This window comes from Vigna umbellata, chromosome 6 (assembly GCF_029865625.1).
Source record: "Vigna umbellata cultivar VRB3 chromosome 6, Vumbellata_1.0, whole genome shotgun sequence".
NCBI classification, from domain to species: Eukaryota; Viridiplantae; Streptophyta; class Magnoliopsida; order Fabales; family Fabaceae; genus Vigna; species Vigna umbellata.
In genome coordinates this window covers 34,980,558-34,991,572 of record NC_142170.1, presented here as the reverse complement: position 1 = coordinate 34,991,572, position 11,015 = coordinate 34,980,558, and the positions used below count along the sequence as shown (strand labels likewise).

At 35.2% G+C, this 11,015-nt stretch overlaps 1 pseudogene; it reads left to right on the top strand.

Annotated features, from left to right (window-relative positions):
* The first annotated feature begins 8,771 nt into the window (after positions 1-8,771).
* On the top strand, positions 8,772-9,824 carry LOC148197324 (protein VAPYRIN-LIKE pseudogene; annotated as a pseudogene).
* Positions 9,825-11,015: the final 1,191 nt, after the last annotated feature.

Genomic DNA, 11,015 nt, shown 5'->3' with positions numbered 1-11,015 from the left:
AAGAACGGGTCTTTACAAAACTAACTAAAATTTGAAAGAAATTAAATTATTCTATTTAAGTTATTTTTGCTTTTTTTTTATACTTAATTGACTCACGATTATAGTTGTGGTTGTTAGGATAGGTATGGAATTATATCATTAAAGAATATTAGAGAATATTATAGTTGAGAAAGAAAAGAAAATTTGGACTGAAATAGAAATTTAGTTGATAAAAAAGATATAAAAAAAGCAATAATAAGGACTGAATTATTAATCAAGTCTTTTAAAAACATGGGATGCTTATAATGTGTTTAACATGTTTGACATATAAAATTGTGTATTTCTTTCCCTTTTGTGATAATCTTTAGTCCATCATTTTGTGACCATGAAGGTGATGGTATAAGTGGTGTTTTCAATGTAGGAGGTGATGTGGGTATAGGGAAAGATTTAGCATGGGTGTTACGCCTTGTGATTTAGCTGTGTCATTAACCTTTGAAGTTGTGACAAAAATGTTTTCACAAAATTAGTCATTACATTTTTCTTTTGTTCCATCTCAAGTAATTAATTAAGATTGAGTCTTTTTGCGTTATTCTTAGATGGTTTCTTATTGCCAACTGAATCAAGTCTAATATATTCGTAGATGTTACACAATCTACAATGATTTAGTATGGGTGTTATGCTTTGTGATTTAGATGAAGGAGCATATAATAGTATCAAGTATTACATATGGTTTGTAACAACAATATCTTTCACTTAAGTAAGAGTTTATCTTTCAACTTTGGTTTTGGCTCTTGAATCAACTTTCACTTTGGCTTCATCTTTGACCTTTTCAATATTTAGCTTTTGATACTCCAACATTTTCCTTTCATGCTTATTAGCTAGATGCTTGTCCTCTAAAGAAGCTTCTATATATTTTCTACAATTAAGAGCTTATTATCTAAGGAGGTATCAAATAGGTAATAATAACCTTGGACAACTACACCTTAGGGTTCTTATGAAGCTCATACTATAGATAGAAACTAAATTCCTAGAGAAAAAAAGGTGGTAGTTTTGTTGTGCAAGTATGTCTAAACTAGTAGAAAAATGTAGAGATTTGTCAATGCAACCATGTTCTTCTTAATATGAGAAGACTTTGAAGATGATTCATTCTTCAAATAATTATTCAGTAATGTATGACAACTTATTATGCTTGTATAATCCAACCAGCATAATAAGTGATGTGGTGGAAAAGATGTAAATATAATAAGACTTTCTATGCTGGTTATCACTAGAACCGATATAGAAAGGGAATGTAGTGATAATTTCATAATAAAGTAGAAGACTTTCTATGCCGGTTAATAATCTGTTTAATTTCCTTCTTCCCCAGCATTCTTGTTTTGCACTCACACTTTCCTCCTTTCGCTCCGCAAATTTAGGGTTCTTTATTCCTATTGAAATAAATGTAGATGTAATAATGTGTTTATTGTGTTTGTGATGTCAGAGCCAAAGTCTCAAACCTCCTTGGCGAATAAGTACGCGACGATAGTAGTATTGAAAGCAAATAAAGGGGTGGTGAGAACATAGACCTCGCAGATCTAAACGAAGAGGCGAAGAAAGTATAGTAGAGAGTGAAGGAAAGTGGTGAGCATGAGCTTGTGGTAAAGCACATCGCCTATGAAGAGGCGCGTAATGAAGGCAAGGACATCAATAAGGGCAATTATGGAAAAAAAAATGAGGAGTTCTCGTTGCTTGGTCTTGAGCTTTAGGGTTTTGGGGAATGAGAAGGTGTTGGGGGACGGTTTGAGATAAAAAGTGAGATTTTCTATGTGTAAGACCCAAGAAATATTTTATTTAGTAAAATACAATTAAATGAGTGACAACATATAACTATTTATTATGTCGTTAATATAACAAGAAGATGAGGTAGTTTAGTTGGCTATATTTATAGGTAGTTGAGGTCATGAGTGCAACTCACTGATAACTCCTAAGTTTTCCCTCTTTTTCTAGTCTTAAAAGTCTATTTTAGTTTCTTAAGATTCTAGAATTAGGATAGTTTTGAGTTTTTCCTTTAAATCTTTAGTTTTGTAAAAATGTAGTTAAAAAAGTGTTTTTAAATATATTTTAGAACTAATAAATGTCCTTCTTCTTTAGAAAGAGAAAAATTATTTTTGAAAAAAATGTTTTTGATTATATAGGTTTCTTTTTGCATTAATTGATTTTCGACCCTTATTTCTTTTTCTTATCTGTAGAACAACCCATGGTCAAAGGGGCTGAAATTGGTCAAAAGAGAAGAACTGAAGTCCTAAAGCGAAATGCCAATTAATGGAACACAATACTTTAGTGTAAAAGCTACTGGAATGCAAATTGAGGGAAATGCTTGAGCAAGTGGATCTTTCCCCAATTCAATACCCTTTGAGCTAGGGTTCGTGAGGGTTGAGAGAAATTGAAAGAGGGTTTGTGAATATGCTAGGAGATATTGTGTTATTTTCTTTGTGATTGTAATAGTTTGTTAGTTTGTGATAGTGAAGTGTTAATTCTCGCTTGATATTAATAATTGGATATAAAAATCACTTGTACAATTTTCTCTCTTCCTTACTCTTTGTTTTGTTTAAATTATTGTTAAGAAATTTATATTTTAGGAGAAATTTACTAAAAGTATTATTTACGATAAGAAATTAATTCACTCCCCCTCTTGGTTTGTTGTACACGCTAACCATTCCGTTGCACCGCTATGAAATATCTGAAATTGTATTTTATGAATTCTTTTAGTCATAGCTTTATTGTTCTTTACTATTCTTGAGTTGGTGCTATTTCTTTTCTTTCACTTTCTTTATATTTCCAACTTTAGATTGTTCCAATTTTGAATTTTGAATTTGTGTTTCTTATTATTCTTACTTGTTATTGTCTTTAATTTCTATCATTGCATGAATTGTCTCTTTCCAACATTTATTTTCATTGCCTATTACCTTATGGAGAATGCATTTTAATTTCCTTGTTCATTGTGTGCCTTGTTTCTATTTACTTGCTTGAGGTTAGATTAGGAAAATGGTTCCTTACCTTTGTTAAACATTGTTGAGTTTAGGTTATGCTATTTTGTTCTGGGTAATTTGTTTACTGTATTTTAGATGTTCTAGTATAGTAAAAAGTGAAATTTTGGTAATTGGAATTAATTTGAGTATTAAAGGGAACCATGCACATTTTCTGCATCTGAATCAGATGCCATAAGCTCCAAAGAAGGCCTAACTTTTCAAGATGTCTTCTTGAAGACATGTTATGTTTTAAGTAATTAGGTTAAACTCAATGTCAAATCTGGACTTGGCCGTTTTTACCTTTTCTGAATTGTTCCACTTGTTAGATGATTAGGATTGGTTTTTTAAATTCTGTTTTCAGTTGCTATTTGATTTTGTATACCTTTTCTATATTTTCCCCATTTTTCTATTATAAGATTCCTCTTTTAGGTCCTTTTAGTCTATAATTTTCTAGAAATAATAAGATAGATTAGTGTAAATAGGGTAAAACTAGGTTTTTGATAGAAATAGAGTTAATTTTCCCTTTTTATTTAATTAAATAGGGTTTTAAATAAATAGGTCGTTTTCCTTTTTAGAAAAATATTCAGAAAATAAAATTAAAATTCTTTTTGTTGTTATAGGCTTTTGCTTTTTCTTTTTCTTGTTTAACCTTTCTTACATTACTACTGTTAGATTTTTCATTCATGTATGAATTTTAATGTTGCTTTTCGATTTACACTGTGTTCACATGGACAAAATTTACTGTTGAGAGGAAATTAAGAGCGATGAAATGAGCTAATTTATGTGTTCAAATGAGAAGAAATGGGAGCAATGATTTGATACGATTTGCGGGAGACATAAGTTTTTTATCACCTGCTAAAATGAAGAGATTTGGAAGGATTTATTGTGGAAAGTCTTATTTACCCTCTGTAAATAGTGTTGAGTGTATTGAGGATAAAGAACAACGCTAAGGCGGTTCGTTCTTTAGCCAATTTTGTTGTTGTTTTTGAGGTTGCAGGGTTGTAGATTATGACCAAGAAGGAGCCTTGTGTATCGTAGATGATGATGAAGAAGAACAAAGTGATTGAAAGACGAAGACGAGTTTTGAAACTGAAGAAGATAAAAAACAGTGATTTGTTGGAGACGTATTCGGTTCCCACAGTACTCGTATTCGGTTCCAATCTTAAGAGGAATTTACATGCAAGCTATATTCGGTTCTCACTTGGTTTTATTCGGTTCCATCATTACTCAAAACCTGCTCGGTTCCCAACCATGGACCACTTTATGCACAACAAAAACAACACGGTGGGATCTTATTTCAGCTATTGCAAATTATGCCATGGCATGGTCTTAATTGACGTGGGAAAGGGTCGCTTTCACTCTGTGTTCTTGTGTTGTGAGAGTGATGCAAGGCAAGGAGATCCATTTGAGATGAGTTGACAGAGACACCTTTCTCTTTACCGTTCACACTTTTTCTCTGCCAATCTCCTAACAAATCCTCTTTACATGATTATTTTTGAGTTTGTGTGTTTCTATCCTTCAATGCCTTGTTGTTTATTATTTGGAAGGAGCTATCTTTCTTTGCTTTCTTGAAAAGGAATAAAAGCAGAGAGAATCATCTCTTCCATATTCATGTAGTGACTTCAATTAATCCTCCACCACCAGGGTTTCAGTTTTTGTTTCTTTATGGATTGTTGTTTTCTTTTCTTTTTTTATTTTATTATCTATCTTGTTGCAAATATTTCGTATGTTTAATGTTTTAATGAAGGAAAGCAGAGGATTGAAAGAAATAAAAATGAAATTATCTAAATATATATGAGTCTTGTAAGTTATATGAGTGGATGTTATCTTACTACAATTTTTTTAATAACATTAATTTTAAAGCAACATATTTTTTTTTAAAAATTATAAATATTAAATTTCACTTCAATAACAAATAACAACATACTACTTGGTAATAAATTATATTACAAAAATATTATATTTAAAAAAAATATTTCATTTTACTAAATTACAAATTTTTAAAATTATTTTTAATAATTAATTTTAATTTTTTTTTCTCTTTATAAACATTTTCAAAATTAAATATAACATTAACAATTATTATTTTATATTACTTTTATTACTAGGAGCATTTTGGTAATCTTTAATTTTTATTAATTAAATATTTTTTTTATCTATCACATTAGTCAAATTTTACACTAATTTTCAAATTTCACTTCCAAATTCATTCTCACTCACCTCCAAATTCACTCAAATAAACAACAAAAAATTTACCCTCAAATTCATCCCCTCACTCTCTCCCAAATCATCTCCCCAAAGTAAACACACCCTTAGTCTTGTTCCTTTATAATTTCTGCACTTAATATTGATATTGTTTGATTAGGAATAGCACTTTAGAGATTTTGTTAGACTTTTATTGCTTTGTTCCAGTTTTAACTCAATTTGTTTCTTGCTTCCCTTTACTTGCATTTTCGGAATAAATTTAGCCTTGGATTAGTGTTAATATGAACCCTAAATTTGTGTTGCTATTCTGTCCACTTCCAGTAGCATTCCTTAGTGTCCATTTCTTTTGAAGATCATTTGCTTTGTGTCTTTAACTGATATAGTATAGATAGGAAATCTGTTTAGACATTTTAGAGGTGTTAGAGTATTGGTAAGTGTATTTTTGTAATTGACTTTGACTTGAGACTTAAAGAAAACCATGTCCAGTGTCTAGGTTAGATACTATAGGATCCAAATAGGTCTAACTTTTCAAGATGTCTTCTTGAGATCATGAGTTGCTTTAAGGATTCAGGTTTAATTCAATAATAAATTTGTGCATGATCTATATGTTCTCTTTTCTCTAAAATCTTTTATGAGTTCTTTGATATGTGATTATGATTAGTTTTAAATTCTATTTCTTGGTGTTATTAGTTTTTTAAACTTCCATTCACAATTATTGTTTTAAGTTCTTTCAATTCTGTTCACAATTATTGTTTCTGAGTGCTATTAATTGATTGATGACATTTTCCTTTATTTTCTTTTATTTGTCCATTTACATTTACAATTTTATATTGTTTTGTTTCTTTCATTTAGTGTAATACCCAATTGCGGTTTCTTTATAGTAATTGTTCTCCACATTGTGTAAATTGAATTCTAAGTTTAGGTTTTGTTTTCCATTAGTCGAGATTATGTTGGTTGCATTAGTATAGGATATATATCATGCATTGCTTTCTTTCCATTCATTCATTAGTTTTACTTAGATATATGCATTACTTATTAATTACTCTCTTTAGATATCATCTAATTTTTCTTTTCTCCACCTAGTTTTAGTTTTAATAAATAACAATTAGGTTTTAATTCTACAATTCTAGCCTTAACAAGTACCAAGTCCACGAATTAGATCCTAGGTTGCTCTTTACTACATTAGTGAGGAATTTAGATTTTGTTGGCTTTAATGCGACTAAAAAGTTCTTCAACACTCATCCTAACCTTTGGCTTGGGCAAACTCATCTCAACTTAAGTCAATGTGACTCAACTTAGGCAAATTTTCCTCAACTTTACTTCATCAATAACTATACATTTTATAAATTAATGCCATCTATGTAAAACTTAATTATTACCAAGATTATTTAAAGTTGTAGAGGGTCATTCACAACTAATAATAATTATTTCTCAACAATCTCTTATAGTTCTTTTGTGTTCATTGTATAAAAAAACAAACATTTTATCAATTAGAAATATATTAGATGCTTAAGTTTTTAATGAATCAATTTCTTGTGTAATATAATTTATTTTATTAAGTTTAGTAGTTAATGAATGTACATTACTTTTTATAGAGCAGCGAAAGCTCATTTGGGGTTGTAGAGATTTCTACAAGTTGTTAGAAAAAAATTATAGTATGTTACACCAAATATAATTAGTTCATTTTACTACTATTCAACCACAGTGCATCAATTATATTATATTATTGGTTTAATACCTATTTTGGTTCCTAATTTTATGGGTTTGGTTCAAAATGATCATATCTTTCAAAAAAGTTCAGTAAGACCCCGTAATTTGTTAAAAAATGTTCAGTTTGGTCCTTTTCGCTCACACCGTTAAAAATCTAACGGTGCAAATGCCACCATAGCGCAACCTTATTGAGTTGTCAAGTTTGATGAATACGTGGATGTTACACTGTGTAAATATTAAAAAAAAATTTAAAACTTCATCTTCCATCTTCACTGTGAATTTAGGTTTTTTCCCACGTGACATTAGAGGTCGTCGTCTCCTTCTTCCTCCCCCTCTCCCTCTCCTCCCCACAATAAAAAGCAAGGATTACATAATTGTTGCTTGCAAGTCCTACTAACATGGAATTAGCATGCAAGTCCTACTAACATGGAATTAAATTGTCGCTTGCTCTTTCTACCTTTTTCTCTTTCTACCTTTTTCTTGGTTTTAAGCTGTTACAGCTTTTTTGTTGAAGCTTGAATTTGTGAACAGGTAGCTTTGGCAATTTTGAGTTCACCTGTACATTGTTATTTTTGCAATTTTGAGTTCACCTGTACATTTGGGTTTATTAAAGTACATTCCATGAATGAGTCCACACATCAAAAGAAACTGCACTAATTACTGAGACATTAAAAGCACGATGAAAAATGTTAAGAAATTGAAACCCTAGAAATCGAATCAGCGACGCATCTTCTTTGGCGAGGTTTCGGTTCAAATAAAGCTTATTCTCCATTTTCCAGCGAAGACTGAGTTTCTGGGATTTGGGGTTCACAAAGTTTCTGAGTTTTTGGGATTTGGGGTTTCCAGAGAATCTGTGCACAAAGAGATTAGGGCGTGTGAGAGTGAAAAATAAAAGGGTTTTGCTCTGATATTTGTATCCCTCTTCATCGGAGTTGGAGTGGAACTGAAGGTGGGAGCCGGCGAAATCAGAGTGGGAGGGAGAGGGTGTGCTTGGGAAGCTGGTGGAGGCGGAAGCTGATGTGTCATTTTAATTTTTTTTTTAATATTTACACAGTGTAACATGCACGTATTCATCAAACTTGACAACTTAATAAGGTTGCGCCACGGTGGCATTTGCATGGTTAGATTTTTAACGGTATGAGCGAAAAGGACCAGACTGAACATTTTTTAACAAATTACGGGGTCTTACTGAACTTTTTTGAAAGGTATGATCATTTTGAATCAAACCCATAAAAGTAGGGACCAAAATAAGTATTAAACCTATATTATTTATATTTAACTTGTTGTGTTCATTAACCGAAAAATTATAAGTGTGAATATTATGTGATGAAACACATATATACAGTTATATCCGCAAACATTATTGACTCATGGAAGGAAATAATACGGTTAACTCAAGTATATTAAATATCTAATGTTAATTATCTAAATATTATATTACGTGGATTTTCAATAATGCATTTCCAATTAAGGATGAAGTTTTATAAAAGATCTAGGAACTGTTGATATAATTTCTTTTAATTACTACACAAAGGATCATGTATTATGTAATAGATCATTAAGACTGTATTAAAATAGAGAATTATAAATATTATGTTGGATATATATATATATATATATATATATATATATATATATATATATATATATATATATATATATATATATATATAGGTTAAGAAATGAATATATCATTGAAATTAAAAAATGACAATACCGAAGGATTTCCCGACGGTCATTAAAGTTGGTCATTACCAAGGCTTTTGCCCTTCGGTAATACACACACGATTTACCGAAGGCTTTTGGCCCTCGGTATATGCATTCACTTGACAAAATCTGAATTTGGGATTTCCCTCGTCCATTTTCCAAATGCTTTTTGGGAAAGCTTCTCCCAAATTTTCACTCCCGTCCCCGCGCCACCGCCACTCTTCCTGGGATTTCCCTCTTCCATTCACCGGAACCGGACGTCCATGCACCACCGTCGAAAACGGCAGCGCAGACGCCGTCGCCTACTTGCTCGACGCCGGCGCGGACGCTACCGCGACGGCAGAGTCTCTCATGCCACCCGCAATCAGGTCGGGGAGCCTCGACGTGGTGAAGCTTCTGGAAGCTTCTGGTTGCGAAATCGTGGAGTCAGTTCTGCACGAGGCCGCGGCAACGGATCGAATCGACGTGATGGAGTTTCTGCTGGAGCATTGCGACGAGAAGTTGGAGGTGGATTCGGTGGACTCGGAGGGGAGAACTCCGATTCACGTGGCGGCGAGGGAGGGGCACGTGAGGGTTATCGAGTTCTGCGTCTCGATGGGAGGAAACCCTAATCGCGTGGACTGTAAGGGGAGGACCCCGCTCCATTACGCGGCGTGGAAGGGACACGTGAAGGCCGTGGAGTGTTTGTTAGAATGCTCAGACGTGAAGTGCGTGAAGGACAGGGAGGGGAGAACGGCGTTTTGTGTTGCGGCGGAGAGTGAAGAGTCCAACGCGCGCAGGCGTTTGGTGGATTTGCTGGGGTTGGGCGACGCGCTGATGCGTGCGGTGAGGGTTGACGATGTTCAGGGCGTGAAGAGGTGTTTGGGGGAAGGGGCGAGTGTGAACGGGAGGGACCAGAACGGGTGGACCCCACTGCATTGGGCTGCATTCAAGGGTCGAATAAAGAGCGTGAAGGTGCTGCTTGAACACGGTGGTGAGGTTGATACTGTGGATGATGCTGGCTACGCTCCCCTGCATTGTGCTGCTGAGGCAGGGCATTTGCAACTTGCCCTCTTCTTGATCACTCATGGTGCTTCTCAATCACATCTCAAATCCTTTCCCTATCTTGCAGCTCACCCTCTTCACTTTTTCGACTCTTTCCAAAATCAGGTTTCTCTTCCTTCTAAATCTAACACACTCATGTATCACTGAATCCAAATCTCTGTTTTGTGTATATATTATGTGTAGTGTGGAATCTTCCTTGGTGATTGCTTGGTTGATGAACCGTCCCCAAGACCACGACCACCAGGACCACGCCGTCTTCCTCTGCCGCATCTGACTGCGAAGACACTCCTTCCCCGCATGGCAGTCCCCAGATCTGCCATCTTCACCACAGGTAAACACTTAGCTGATCTCTTGGTTATCAAATTCTTTGAGAAATATAGATAAGGACATTTAAATCTTGGTCTTTCTATGCTTAATTTGTGTTGATTGTGATTGAAGTAGATTAAGATGTGATGAAATTTTTTCTGAATTATTGGGTTGTTTGATGTGAATTAATTATGAAGGTGATAACCCTCAGACCGTGAAGACAAGTATGAGGCAGTGGGCTCAGGTTGTTGGATGTGCAGTGCGTCAAAGAAGCTGCGTGTGATTGATATAAATAGGCCTTCGGTAATTACCGAAGGCTTTTGACCCTCGGTAATTACCGAAGGCTTTACGCCCTCGGTAATTACCGAAGGTCAAAAGCCTTCGGTAATTGTTAGCGACAAGGGATTTACCGAGGGCTGATTGGCCGTCGATAAGCCGTCTGTAAATGGCATTTTCCGAGGGCTTTTGGCATTTTCCGAGGGCTTTTGGCCTTCGGTAATACCCTTTTTTTTTGTAGTGTAAAATGCAATTGTCTGCGTGCCAGCTCCCTCTCAGATCAGAAACCAGGTTTCTTCCTTCTTCTAGATTCACAACAGCGTCTCTACTTCAAACAAAAGAAGCCAAGAAAGTTGCCCTTACCTCTAATTCATCTCCTCTTCTTCAACACAAAACGGAAACCCCCACTTTCTCATGGACAAACAAACACCAGGCCATGGTTTCGCTGACGCTCCCCTCCCACCGGTCAGAGCCACCGCCGATACCGCGTCGTTTCGACCTCAGGCCCCACCGGAACCACTAACGACCGCAGCGCCGCTGCCTTCTCTTCTTCGCGTGCGAGGCCGACACACTCTCCTTCTGTCTAGCGCGAAAAGCCCTCCGCCAAACCGGCCACCATGGCTCTCCCGCGCCACTGCTTCGTCAACTCCAGCCACCGTGCCACTGCTTCTCCGATCCCATCTGCTCTCTCCGACACCGGCAACCCAGGGAGGGGTTCGTCTTCATCGCACGTCCAAACCTCCACCCGACTGGCAGTCGCGAGCCACCGAAGCCGTCGCC